This window comes from Eleutherodactylus coqui, chromosome 10 (genome assembly GCF_035609145.1).
Source record: "Eleutherodactylus coqui strain aEleCoq1 chromosome 10, aEleCoq1.hap1, whole genome shotgun sequence".
Taxonomy (NCBI): domain Eukaryota; kingdom Metazoa; phylum Chordata; class Amphibia; order Anura; family Eleutherodactylidae; genus Eleutherodactylus; species Eleutherodactylus coqui.
The window spans coordinates 48719195-48733836 of NC_089846.1; the positions used below are offsets into that span (position 1 = coordinate 48719195).

A 14642-nucleotide genomic window follows, 5' to 3' on the forward strand; every position below is an offset into this window, starting at 1 on the left:
AGAAGAAGTTGCGGTTTTACTGCAAAACTCAGCATGCAGTTACATTTCAGGCAGATATGCAAATGATTAGAGTTGTGGTGTGATTAGATGAACGGTCTTGCAACTTGAGGCCTGAAAGGGGGTTTCATACTTGGCCTATAAAAAGGCTCTCAGAGGCTACTTGTGTGTAGTGACTTCTTTTTCCACTTGTGTAGATCTTATTGACCACTAGACGCAACCGGAGAGATTTCACACAGTTTACAGAGTCTGAGAGGGGGCATGTTACTGGAATTCAAGAAGCGGGATGGTTGGATCGATGAAGTTAACCGCCACCTGGACTGTTCTGATCGGTCTGTTAGGAGGTGTTGGGACCAGTGGATGTGTGAGGGCATACAAGGCGACCAGGTTTAGGTTGCTCTCGACAGACCACCAGTAGTGAGAATCGTTTGATCGTCTGACAAGTACGAGCAGCTCCAACTGTTTTGTTGTCCGCCATCTGAGATAGGTTACACCATCATTACAGACCTTTGTGTCTGTCTGAACCATTTCCAGACACTTGGCTGAAGGACATTTGGTCTAACAGAACCCATTATATGTACTGCCTTTGACACCCACTCACTGTCAGCTCTGTTTGCAGTGGTTGGAAATGAAAAAACTGGACGCTACAGAATGGAAAAGGGTTGTCTTCAGTGAAGAATCCAGGTTTAGTTTGGGCACTGATGACGGCCATGTTCTTGTCTGGAAATCTAGAAGTGAGCACTTTAATCCTGCCTTAGCTGTAGAGCGGCACACTGCCTCCACTGCTGGTGTGATGGTCTGGGGGGTCATCATATATGACAGTTGGTCACCCCTAGTAGTGGTACGAGGGACAATGACAGCTCAGCGATATGTTCAGGACATCCTGCAGCCACGTGTTCCTCTCATGGCAGCTTCCAAGAGGCATTTTCCAGCAGGATAATGCTCTGCCACACAAAGCAAGGGGGTCACAGGAATGTCTCCACAACATTACGACACATAATAGCTGTCCAGTTGTCAGATTTTGTAGCCAATAGAACATGTATGGGACCATCTGGGCCACCAACATTGACAGTCTACAAATTTGCACGATCTAAAGGCTCAATTACAGCAAATGTGGAGCGATGTGCTGTGGGATAGCATATGGAACTGGTATATCTCCATGCCCGCCCGTATCACATCTTGTATCCAAGTTAGAGGCAGTATAACAGGGTACTAGAGCCTCCATGCCCGCCCGTATCACATCTTGTATCGAAGCGAGAGGCAGTACAACAGGTCACTAGAGCCTCCATGCCTCCCCGTATCACATCTTGTATCCAAGCTAGAGGCAGTAAACAGGTCACTAGAACCTCCATGCCTGCCTGTATCACATCTTGCATCCAAGCTAGGGGCGGTACAATAGGGTACTTGAACCTTCATGCTCATCCGTATCACATCTTGTATCCAAGCTAGAGGCAGTACAACTGGGTACTAATGCCCCCATGCCTGCCCGTATCACATCTTGTATCCAAGTTAAAGGGGCTACAACAGGGTACTAGAGCCTCCATGCCTGCCCGTATCACATCTTGCATCCAAGCTAGAGGCGGTACAATAGGGTACTAGAGCCCCCATGCCAGTCTGAATCACATCTTGTATCCAAGCTAGAGGTAGCCCAACAGGGGACTAGAGCCTCCATGCCTGCCGATATCACATCTTATATCCAAGCTAGAGGCAGCCCAACAGGGGACTAGAGCCTCAACGCCCACCCATATCACATCTTGTATGCAAGCTGGAGGTTGCCCAACAGGGGACTAGAGCTTCCATGCCTGCCGGTATCACATCTTATATCCACACTAGAGGTGGTAAAACAGGGAACTATAACCTCCATGCCCACCTGCATCACACCTTGTATCCAAGCTAGAGGCGATGCAACAGGGTACTAGAGCCTCCATGCCCATCTGTATCACATTTTGTATCCAAGCTAGAGGTGGTACAACAGGGTACTAGTGCCTCCATGCCTGCCTGTATCACATCTTGTATCTCAGCTAGAGGCGGTACAACAGGATACTAGAGCCTCCATGTCTGCCGGTATCACATCTTGCATTCAAGCTGACCCAACAGGGTACTAGAGCCTCCATGCCCGGCCGTATCACATCTTATATCCAAGCTACAGGTGGTACAACTGGGTACTAGAGCCTCCATGCCCGCCCATATCATATCTTGTATCAAAGCTAGAGGTAGCCTAAAAGGGGACTAGAGCCTCCATGCCTGCCGGTATCACATCTTATATCCAAGCTAGAGGCAGCCCAACAGGGTACTAGAGCCTCCATGCCCACCCGTATCACATTTTGTATCCAAGCTAGAGGTGGTACAACAAGATACTAGAGCATCCATGCCTGCCCGTATCACATCTTGTATTCAAGCTACAGGCAATACAACAGGGTACTAGAGCCTCCCTTCAAGTGTCACGTTTTCTTCATTAAATTCTCCTTTTGCTTTGATATTGTATTTACTTACTTATATTAACGTTACAATCACACAGAGAAAGTTTCATTCATTCCTACAACTCTTTCTAGGGAATGCATTTCTTTTGACAATGAGTGTATTTCAATTGTCATGCTGCCACCTAGTGTCTAAACTGCATTATTTACTGCGATTGCATTGTAGTGCATGCTGCAGAACCTGTGGCCACATCGCCCCCCTGAGCAGACCCTCAAGGCTGTTTACACTTTTTACTATAAGGTATGGTGGCATTTTTCAGTGCTTTGTATTCAACCCTACCCAGCCAACATGGCACCGAGGAATGTCGGGCTCCAGAGGTCATGGTGGTGAACTACAGAATTATCGGTCCATTGCTACAGCAAGAGGAGACACGGTGAGTAAGCTATGATAAGTGCTTTGGGTGCCTAATTAGATAAGTCAGTTGCCAAGGAGAGACGTTTGCCAAACTGAGGCCAAAGGGAAGAAGCTTTGAGGTGGACACCGGCACCATATTTGAGGCCTTATGAAAGTTCTGCTGGATTCAGCAACCAATGCCCCTTTATCGGAGAAGCATGTGAATTGTATAAACTGTAGGCATTTGATACACCACTGATGAGAGACCACCATTGGCATATTGGCCATACAGGCAATTGTAAGTAAATCGTTATTACAATGTTTAAGACTGTGCTTCCTCCATTGAGAAGACTGTTGTACACTAAACTTGTTGTGATATTCTCTTGCGCCCAACAATGACTTCCCTGCAGCACACTGCACTGTACATCTTACAAATAAGGCTTAACATGTTCCTAAACTTTCAGATGACTTTCCAGAATAAGTGATTATGTGGTTTTACTGGCTATTACTGTAACGGTCAGTGAGCCATTAGGCTGTCAGCAATTTTTCAAAGTGAAGAGTTTACGCAGGACAGCATTTGTATCTGATAAGATACAGTATGACTAACTTTCCTATATTCACTTCTACTACTGATTTATGTCAAGTTTGTTAAAAAGTTAGTTACTTGTGGTGACCGAACTCTTACAAAACATTTGTTTCAGTCCAAACTAGTTCGAACAAAGTGTGAAGTTACCCCTAAAACTGGGGTAAACCAGTGTCTAAGAGCCATGAAGACCCTGTCAAACACTCTGAGAGCTTTTATGGTTCTTAGACAGTGTAATACTCCAGTGTTCAGGGTTAGCAAACCGAACCAAAAGAACCCTGTTTGAAAAGAACTTTGCTAAAAGCTGGGTTTAGGTTTGTGCCGTACAGAGGTTTTAACAAAGTTAGACCCCAAACAGGGTTTTACTGGAACTGTTCACTCAAGACTAATAGTGACCATATGAAACAGAGAGGTCCAACTTTTTGGTGTCTCTGGGCCACATTGGAAGAAGAAGAGTTGTCTTGGGCCACACATTAAATACGCCAACAGGACTGCCCTGTCTACCACCCTAATAATTGCGTCTCCTACTACCAGGACCTGTCTAGCCTGCCCTGCGCTCCTATTTCCAATCTTACTAGAGCAGACATCTCCCTGGCAGTCAGAGGCCATGTCTTGCTGCAGCAGTGTTAATCCTGTAATGGCATTCCCTTCATATGCCAACTTTGCAAACATGTTGGGGTGTGCCAGTTAAGGACTAGCCTCCCTGGATCTCTTCCCTTTACCCCTCCTATCTGTTACCCAGATAGGGGCCTGCTCATCCTGCTCTCTCAAACTACCATTTGCACAAGGAAAGACTAGAAGCAATGGGATGAAACTGAAAGGGAGGAGACACAAATTAGATATTAGAAAAAACTTTCTGACAGTGAGTGTGATCAATGAGTGAAACAGGTTACCACGGGAGGTGGTGAGTTCTACTTCAATGGAAGTGTTCAAACAGAGACAGGACAGACATTTGTCTGGGATGATTTAGTGAATCCTGCACTGAGCAGGGGGTTGGACCAGATGACCCTGGAGGTCCCTTCCAACTCTACCATTCTATGATTCTACCATCCACCCCCACATCTACCCCACCGAGTGCCGGCTCAATGAGCAGCAAAGTCCTTTCCAGGTTGTCAATGGATTTCAGCGTTGCTGCCGCTCCTTTAGATCCAGGATCTGGGCCTTCAAACCTGCAACATGCATACATTTTGAACAACAATATGCACCCTTGAATAGCTGCTCAAGGTCTGCATACATGGCACAAGGTGTACACTAGATGGCATTATCAGTCATGGAGCACATGGGATCGTACCCCCTTTTAAAGTCCCTGAATCTTAAGTCACCCGATTTTAACCCACACACTTTAAATCAATCACCCTTGCAAGCTCCCACACTCACTTCTTTGTTTGCTTTAAGTGGTTATCCTAGCACTGGCACAAGCATGCTCCAAACATATACCCTCGTGCAATACTGAAAAGATCTCTTTTGCCCCGGAGAGGTATTTCTGTGGATACCCTGTATACAGTATGATGTTACATATTTTCCGGTTCACTCACATCATAGATTTATACAGTACATTAGATTGGGGTTTTCCAATACATAGCATTCATTCCCGCTCTATACAGCACACAGTTGAATGAATTAAAAGCATGATGATGTCTGGAAAGTGTAATCTGCTTCTGAAATTGTACTCTGACAAATGAAGTTATACTAAATAGGAACGTGTGGTAGTATTTTCTATGCATTACTGCCACCCAAACACTCCATCACTTCAAAGGTTATTCCAACAGCTAGACATGTACATATAGTACAAGTACAGTAAATGTTTTGCAAGCTGGCAGACAGTGCTCACAGAAAGTGATGGCGAACTGATAGCATAATGTTTGGATATGCCATAACTTGGGTGGGTGTTTGACCGCTGGGTCCCCCACCAATACTCAGAGTAAGGCAGCTGCTGCGCTAGATGTTCCCTGCATTGTGCTGCTCCTGTCCAGAAACTGTAACAAAGCGGGTTCATGAAGATAAGGTATATCCTTGGAACATGGATCAAACTACTTACCCACCTTCTTGCTATGGGAGAGATTTTCTAAGCAAAGTGTGCCAGTTCCTCGGTCAGTTTGTGCCAAGATACTAGTATACATGCCTTGTACTATAGCAGGGATGCATAACTTTTTCTGGTCTGAGGGCGACATTGCCATACTGAAGCACTAGCAACAGCCACAAGGTTATTCCCATTTGGGACATTTATGGTTTATCCTACGTAAGGTGAGCAGATTTCCCCAGGGTCAAAGCGAGACAAAGGGGTGTGGCCAGGGACGGGGCTTATCACAACATGTGATTTAACCTCCGTCGTTATAAAAAGTACAGGGAGCAAATTCCGCAGCATTACTTCATCCAAAAAACAGTAAAAATCCATACTATTGCTCCGGATTTTGACTAGAAATCACCTCCTCAGAAGGCTTCCTGCTGTCAGCGCTCCCAGGCTTCTTGTTCCCAGCAGGCTGTAGTGGCTTTACATGACCAGCATCACCTCACCAGCGGCGCCGCACCTGACCAGGCCGCTGGGAATCGGAAGCCGTGGAGCACGGACTATGGAAAGCCTTCTGAGAAGTTGAGGGGAGCGCCGCATAGTATGAAATCAGCGGCTGATTTCCAGTCAAAATCTGCACCAATGGTACAGATTTTAACAGTTTTTTTAGATGCGGAATTTGCTGTGGAAATTTCCGCTGCGAACACTACGGAGCATTTCCGACACGTGTAAGCATCACCTAAGTTAGCTTGAGGTATGCTGGCACGTCCAGAGTGACCTCAGTCGTAATAGCATCCCCTTTATCAGCCCCAGTAGTAATAGTGACACCCATAGTGACCCCAGTAGTAATAGTGCTCCCCTATACCAGCCCCAGCAATAATAGTGACCCCCACAATACTCCAGTAGTATTATCACTCCCCTATACCAGCCCCAGTAATAACAGTGACCCCCACATTAGCCCCAGTAGTATTAGCACTCCCCTATACCAGCCCAGCAATGATAGTGACCCACACAATACCCCAGTAGTATTATCGCTCCCCTATACCAGCCCCAGCAATAATAGTGACCCCCACAGTAGCCTCAGTAGTATTAGCACTCCCCTAAGACCCATATACTTACCCTTCTCCTGGTCTTTACAGCACTGTTGCTCCTCTCAACGCTGCTGCCGGCGGAAACGTGTGTGCCCACAGCAGCAACTCCTCCCCTCTCCTCTCTTGCGAAACCAAAGAAGAGAGGTGAGGAGTGGAGGAAGATCGTGGATGCACACACTGCCGTCAGTATGTGTATCTGGCCGCGGCGCTGCAGAGTGATTACCAGCCAGGGAGCTGCAGCACCCCGGCCGGTAATCACTTTAATGGTGACCAGACATCCCGAAAGCATGGGGTCCTGGCGGAAGGTAAGACACAGGGTCCCAAAGCAGGACTGTCCCACCTAAAGCGAGACATCTGGTCACCTTATCCTAAGTATATGTCATAGTAATTGACGTAGGTTCCACTTCCACGTCACCTTTCCCCCAATTAGCACTCCAGAGAGGAGGGGACAATGCACGTGTCTCTCTCCATTGGAGATGATGGATGTCGAGGTAATGGCCTGTCCTTTCATAAGTCCTATGAACAACATTGTACAGCCATTCATAGATAGCTGTCAATCACAGATAGGGATGCCCATTGGGCAGAGATATAAAAAAGCAAGTTATACAGAACTTTTGCCCATAAAACCATATATCAGTCTGCTCAGCTGCTCCTGCTCTATAACATGCAGTTTAGACAGCTTGTTCAAGCTGATATATTCCCTTTAAAGGGATTTCTTTTCATTTTTTAATATAAAAGCTTGTGCTGTATAATTGATGTGAAGAAGAGCAGACTTCTGCTTTTTACTTCCTAGGCATTTTTCTAATAACATACTGATAACGGGGGACTTAGGAGAATAACAATGACCTTTAGTATATATCTATCAGGGAGCAGACTGGCTGCATTTCTTAAATTTAATTGGTATGACACAGATCATATAATCCATACTTGATCTTAAGCCATTGGATGAGCCATAGTTGCTGTAAAGTGCCGTATGTTTTCCTTATATTCTATATTTTAAACCATTATGTTGCACAAGCTTTTCTAAGTGTGGCGTAATAACTGGGTTGATTCATTTGTAATGATGTCACAGATAATGATTCCCCCGGTATATAGTTATAAGAGACTCCTCTATCTAGTTTATTCTGTTGTCCTGCAGTGTTGATCCATAGAAAGATAAAAGATGCCCCTATATAATCTTTCCAACATTCTTTCCAGATTCTAAACATATTACCTTTAAATCCCTATATCCATGGTCCATCTGACACAATTTACTAGAGATAACTAGTAATACGATAGCTTTCAAAAAAAAAAAAAAAGAAATCCAGACCTCTTATAAAACCATTCAAACACTCAACCACTGCTATATTATATGCCAGAGTAATACATAGTCTCACTGCTTTTCCTTTTTGTTTGATGTAGCGGGTGCCTATTTTTTAGGGTTGGGTTATAATGACGGCAGTCTGAGCCCAAATCTTCCACCTCCTGGGACCCATGATTTAGTTCTCATAACAACATGTGCAGCTTCCATTGAGTTCACCGCAGTACGGACAGAGTTGTCTACGTCCAGCTGTGTCTGTAATGACAGTTGACCCAGTATCAGCTGATCAGTGGAGGAAAGTTCAGCAATAGTAAAGTCCCAGAAAATCCCTTTATACATTCTCCTAGACAAATGGGACCAGGAGTAGAAGGACCCTAATTACCTTACAGTCATATGATAAACCTTACCAATGACAACAAGCCCATGAGAAGGTGTGAAATTCAGCAATCAAATGGTGTCGATTTTTTTTTGTCATCAATATGTTATCTTGATGTTTATATCTGGAGCAAATAAAGAAGATACATTCTAGAAGTTTTCTGGTGCTGCCTTCCCAACCTTGAAAAGTCTTTGTTCTGTGACTTGTTTCTTATTAGGATGCTTCGCTCCAAGGTTGGTCCAGTGTTTTCATTACAGGAGGTGTTTGCCACCATTACAGATTGTTCTGGTTGAGCCCTCTCACATACATATACCAACCACTTCCTATGTCACAAGTAGTGAGAGATACCCATTGGTCATACACAGTATATAACATTGCTAAATTTGCTAAACTTCTCTGCCCAAGGTTCCAAGGTCTTGAAATACAATTCTACAATTCTGTGTTAATTACTCAGCAGAGCTTACTACAATCTGTTAAGCCCATAAATAATTGCAAAGAACAGGTCACAAGTTACTGTGCTCAGTCTACATATACTCTATACCAGGGCTGCCCAATGTTTCTGGTCTGAGGGCCACATTGCCATACTGGTACCGCAATGGGTATGGTGTATTCCCCGGCTTACATGAATTGTAACAGGATGGGCGGCTCCACTTAGTGCACTTTGTGTGCATTAGTGTCCTCTATATGGAGAGCGATTCACAGTTTCCAACAACTCCTTCTGACTGTTATATGTAAGGACTTGCTTTATCTATATTAGGGCTTATTCAGATGAGCATGTCCAGGTTTGGTCTGTGAAAAGCTGACTAATTTTAATCCATGTGTATGTCTGTGTGGCATTTGTATACATTTTAGAAGTCTTTTTTACAACCTTATGTCATCCATTTTTTTTCTCATGAGCAAACAAAAAGGAAGGTGGTCAAAGATTTTTCTAGCATTGCTTAGCAATAAACAGTGAAGAACAGAATGCATTCAGATGTCCTGCTTGTGCACTCCATATTTTTTTGGTATACCCATTGATTTGACAGTCATGCAAGAAATTGGCCCAGGATAGGACATACTGTGATTATTTTATAGTCTGTGTATAAAAAAAGCATGTCTGCAATTGATTATAATGAGTGGTGTTGGACTGGGTTACATAGGGTCCACCAGTGGAACTAATTCTGAGGCCCTGCTTTCCAATGCATATTCAGTTTTGCTGTTGAAATATCACTGAATTTAAGGGGTTTCGCGGGCATTTACTATTGATGATTTATCGTCATTACTATTGATGACCTATTGTTTGAATGCCCTCATATAAGGCTGGGGTCATACTGCATTTTACTGTGCACTCAGCCTTTCTGTTCCAAAGTTCCGTCTGAGTCACCGAAAATGACATTCAGAATTAGTCAAAGGGAGACTTATGGTGTCTCGATGTGACATGGATTCCATTGTTTTCCATTTAGTTCTGGAAGACAGAATAGCGTAGTTGACTACTATATTCTGTCTACCCTGAATAACTCATTTAAGTCTGTGGTCTACAAGTTTTCAATTCTTTGGGGAGCTCCATCTGAATATCATTTACGGTGATTCAGATGGGACAGAAAGTTAGTGAATAACGCTGTGTGAATGAACCCTTAGGGCTGACATCCACTGGCGATATTTTCTTTCTTGCGCTGCAAGAGCACGTGAAAACTCTCGCCTTGCAGCGCAAGAAAGACACTGGAATACAACCGGCATATCGCCAGTGTTTTGAATGGGGGCAGTGGCAGCAGCACTAGCCCCAGTGAAAAGAAATGGAGAATGCCGCAGACTTCTGCCACAGCTGTGACAGCTGTGGCAGGAGTTTCCTTCATCCCCGCGGGGACTGCGGGGATGAAAGAATCCTCTGCCACAGCTGTGACAGCTGTGACAGCTGTGGCAGAAGTGCAGAATGATATCCCATTACTTTCAATAGGATCGGCACTGCTGCCGTTTCCATTGAAAGCAGTGCTTTCTGGCAAGCCCCACAGTATGATTATCGGGGAAGGGCTTGAAATATAAGCCCTTCCCTGAAAATCATCAATAAGTGGTAAAAAAAAAATTACTCACCTCTCCGCCTCTCAGACGTGTCCTCCGGCTGGCTCCCTGGCACTGCTGTCCAGCAATTTCAGCAGTTTCCTGAAAGTGCTGTGCTGATTGGCTGAGGGCTCAGCCAATAGCAGCTAGTGCTTAGCTATTGGCTGAGTGTTCAGCCAATTACAGATAGTGCTTAGCTATTCATTCATGAATAGCTAAGATAGTACTATTCATGTAAAAGCACCATTAGATTACAATAAGGCCATACTTTGCTAGTAATCATTAGAGAAATGCTGATAGTTCCAGGGACTCAGTTACTTTTTGTTGCAAGTGTATCTTTGAGGGCTTTACCCACTAGCGATATTTTTCCCTGCGACGCGAAAGCGATGATTATGAAACCAATGATTCTCAATGGTTTTGCGATCATTTGCGATTCCTCACTCCAGCTACGCATTCCACAGAAAAAATCTGCGATATTGGTCAGTGTTTTCAATGGGGCCAGGGGCAGCAGTGCTAGCCCCATTGAAAACATAGGGAGTATATCACAGACTTCTGCCAGAGCTGTGGCAGAAGTCCAGAACAAATGGCTAAGCGCTGCCTGTAATTGGCTGAGCCTCAGCCAAATCAGCACAGCCCTTTCAGGAGGCCCTTTTTAAATCCCTGCCTGCTAAAAGAGCTTGGCAGCAGTGCAGGGGAGCCAGCCAGAGGATGCGCCTGAGCGGCGGATAGGTAAGTATATAATTTAAAAAAAAATTTTCACCAGCTAGGGATGATTTTCAGGGAAGGGCTTATATTTCAAGCCCTTGCCTAAAAATAATTGCTGTGGGGGTTGCCTACAACCCACTGCTTTCAATGGGGCCAGCAGCAGCGCTGACCCCATTGAAAACAACGGGATAGCATCCTTGACTTCTGCCATAGCTATAGCAGAAGTCCACGATATACTGCCTATGCTTTCAATGGGGCTGGGGCTGCTGCTGCCGGCCCCACTGAAAGCATTCAGCGATTTGGGTTTTTTTGCGCTATGAGGCGTTTTCACTCGTTCTCGCAGCACAAGAAAAAAAAAAACGCTAGTGGGTAAAAGCCCTGATGTGAATGAATGAAAATTCTGGATGCTTGTTTATAAAAACAAACAAACAAAAAGTTTGGTCTGTTCATGTTTTGCAGCATTTTTCAGTGAAGTGCTTATCAGAATTGACAGCCTTTCGCAAGAAGTAATTTGGTTTCCATCAAATTTTAATTTTTAGTTTCTAATTATATCTCTGACAGGAAAAACTGCGCAGAGGAGCGCCGGGCATAAACATAGCTTCCAATTCACGTACAGTGTGCTGACAGCTTTACGAGGATGTAACACAGTTGTTGGAAAGGAAGGAGTTGCTGTGGGAATCGGTAAATACCGTATGTTGCTGAATTACTGCCTGTGTATTTAGATGTGAGAGGTACTTTGGAGGGAAGAGACTGATAGATAGTTTGTTGATGACTGAGTGGGAAAGCTACAATTTTGTTTGAAATAATCAAAACAGGTCCCAGAGGTGGGACAAGCTCTTGGTGCTCAGAGAAGTTTCAGATTGAGTTTCCATCTCATCCTTGGTCACTTAAGTTCAGCATGAACTTAAAGGGACTCTGTCACCTACTTTTTGACCCCTTTCTGAGGGCAGCATTGGGTAGTGCCGGTCACACTGATTATAATGATATGTCTGCTGGGTGCATCTGTGCAGTAGTTTTGAGAAACTTGCCTCTTATCAGTAGCAGCAAATGCATAGAGAACTACTTGAAGTAGTCTTGGATATCCATGAGCTGCAGGTTAGCTACACCCAACCCCGCCTCCAGTAGCAGCAAATGCATAGAGAACTACTTAAAGTAGTCTTGGATATCCATGAGCTGCAGGCTAGCTACACCCAACCCCGCCTCCAGCCACCGATTGGCTGCTGTCTGCCTACCGTATTACTGTGCATAGCGAGACAGCTGCCATTCATTGGCTGGAGGGCGGGGTGGGTGTGGCCAGCCAGCAGCTCATGAATATACAGGACTATTTCTGTGTCCAGGTACTACTAGTAAAATGCAAGTTTCTCCAAAACTACTGCACAGATCTACACATGAGACATATCACTGTAATCAGCATGGCAGGCACTACCTTACGGTGCTCTCAGGGAGGGCTGTAAAAACGTCGGTGATAAAGTATAATTAATTGTCCCCAGTTCCCCACCCCACATCCCTACCAATCATTAGTATTCCCATTTATAATATGGCTCTTTCCCTCCACAGCCCTAGAGTTCTCAGTACCCATCCTTATCAGTTCTTCCATCCCCCGCCTTTCTTGTAAGTTGTATAAATATGCACTGCTACCCCAACACGTGCTCTTTTGAATCATCCACTTCTCTCTGCAGCTGTGATTTCCAACCGAGGTGCCGTGAGAAGCCACCAGGGATGCCGTGACACTCCATGCCAAAGAATATTACTATTTTCCCCATGATGCTGTCTCAGAATAGGCAAGCACCACCAATGCCACGCTGCTTTGCCAGAAAGGAGCCCTCAAACTGCCTGAGAGTCTCATGTTCTTAGCCATATTTTGTCAGGGTGCCTTGAAAAAAGTTGTCTGATACAACTTAGATCACGGTCTAGTTTAACAGAATATATGATCATTCAATGCCATACATCTATCGATCATGGTGGTGTAGCCTCCTATCTATCAGATTGTGTAGGTCTACTTAGTTTTCAGCAGATACGGTAGAGGACCTGTCACTGCATAACATTAGCAGGGCTAACTACACCCTACACCCATTTTCTTACCATACCTACTAGAGATGAGCGAGCGTACTCGTAATGAGTACTTACGCACCCGAGTACCGCCATTTTCGAGTACTTCAGTACTCGGGCGTAAAGATTCGGGGGGCGCCGGGGGGCTGGGAGAGGCGCGGCGGTGCGGGGGGGAGCAGCGGGGAACAGGGGGGAGCCCTCTCTCTCTCCCTCTCCCCCCCACTCCCCACTGCTACCCCCCGTGCCGCCACGGCGCCCCCCGAATCTTTACGCGCGAGTACTGCTGTACTCGAAAATGGCGGTGCTCGGGTGCGTAAGTACTCGTAACGAGTACGTTCGCTCATCTTTAATACCTACCTGTCTTTACCGGGATTGGCTCTTCTTATGTTCAGCACCTGATGCTCTCAATGTGTCAAGTGGGAGGTCTCCACCAATCACTCTCAGTGGGTGATGTCAGACTCTCAATGACTTTATCCAGTGACCGGTCCTTTTTAAGTGCAAAGGTTTTGGAACAGGCCAGCATTGTAAATGTACTGCAATAACACATGCGATCATCTATACTGCCTGCTGACAAGCTGCCTGGAGAAAGCAATCTAATAATCTTTACAATCAATATCACACTCGCAGATCAAATGCATAAATTATTTCCAAATTCACATTTTGCAATATTGTTAAAAATCACAATACTCTGGCATGGATTAAACATTTTATTGACTGAGGACTGTGATAGTTAAGAGTCTGATGATGAATACTGGCTGAGAAGTGAATATTAGATGGTTCAGTACTGCTTGGATACTTGCAAGTCATACTAATGTTAAATCCATAACACTTGCAATTGAGAATTTGTATTCTGCAATACAGAGCCCATTTTTCATGAAGCTCTATAAAGTACATTTAATTTTCCATAATACATAATTTGTGTAGTTGTTCAGGGATGTTCCCTTTGGAGGAATAGAATGACATTTTATTTCTACTACTTTATTCATTTCTTTTCCATTTTGTTAGGCTATAAAAACTTAAAAGGCTCTATTTATCACCGAAAAACAACAGAAAATGGATTATGGTTTGATACAAAAGCTTTCAGATTTTATATATTGGTTTAATCTGCAACCATACAAGCAGGTTATCCCATTGTTATGGGGCTTGGCAGAAGGAGGGTCCCCAAGCAGGGGCATAACTATAGAGGGTGCAGGGGATGCGGTTGCACCCGGGCCCAGGGGCCTTAGGGGGCCATAGGCCACTTTTCTCCATATAGGGAGCCTAGTACTATGAATAAAGCATTATATTTGGGGGCCCTGTTACAAGTTTTGCATTGGGGCCCAGAAGCTTCGAGTTACACCTCTGCTAGAAGAGTGTGCACTAGGAAGGGGTGAGGTTAATGTTTTTGTGCGCAATTTAAAAAACAAAAGTTAATTGAATGCTTTTTCCTCTGTGTTTTATAGTCTGGGAGGCCATTGCATACAACACTCACCACTAGTAGTGGTATGAGGGACAATGACAGCTCAGTGATATGTTCAGGACTTCCTGCAGCCACATCTGTTCCTCTCATGGCCGCTTCCAAGAGGCATTTGCCAGCAGGATATTGCTCGGCTGCACACAGAAGGGTTTCACAGGAATGCCTCCACAACAGTGCCACGGCTGTCCGTTTGCCAGATTTATCACCAATAGAACATGTATGGGACCAACTG

At 44.8% G+C, this 14642-nt stretch overlaps 1 protein-coding gene across 1 annotated transcript in view; it reads right to left on the reverse strand.

The window, feature by feature from the left end:
* The window catches only part of LOC136579736 (relaxin receptor 1-like), a 335848-nt gene that overhangs the window by 29567 nt on the left and 291639 nt on the right, over positions 1 to 14642 (reverse strand). The window lies entirely within an intron of this gene.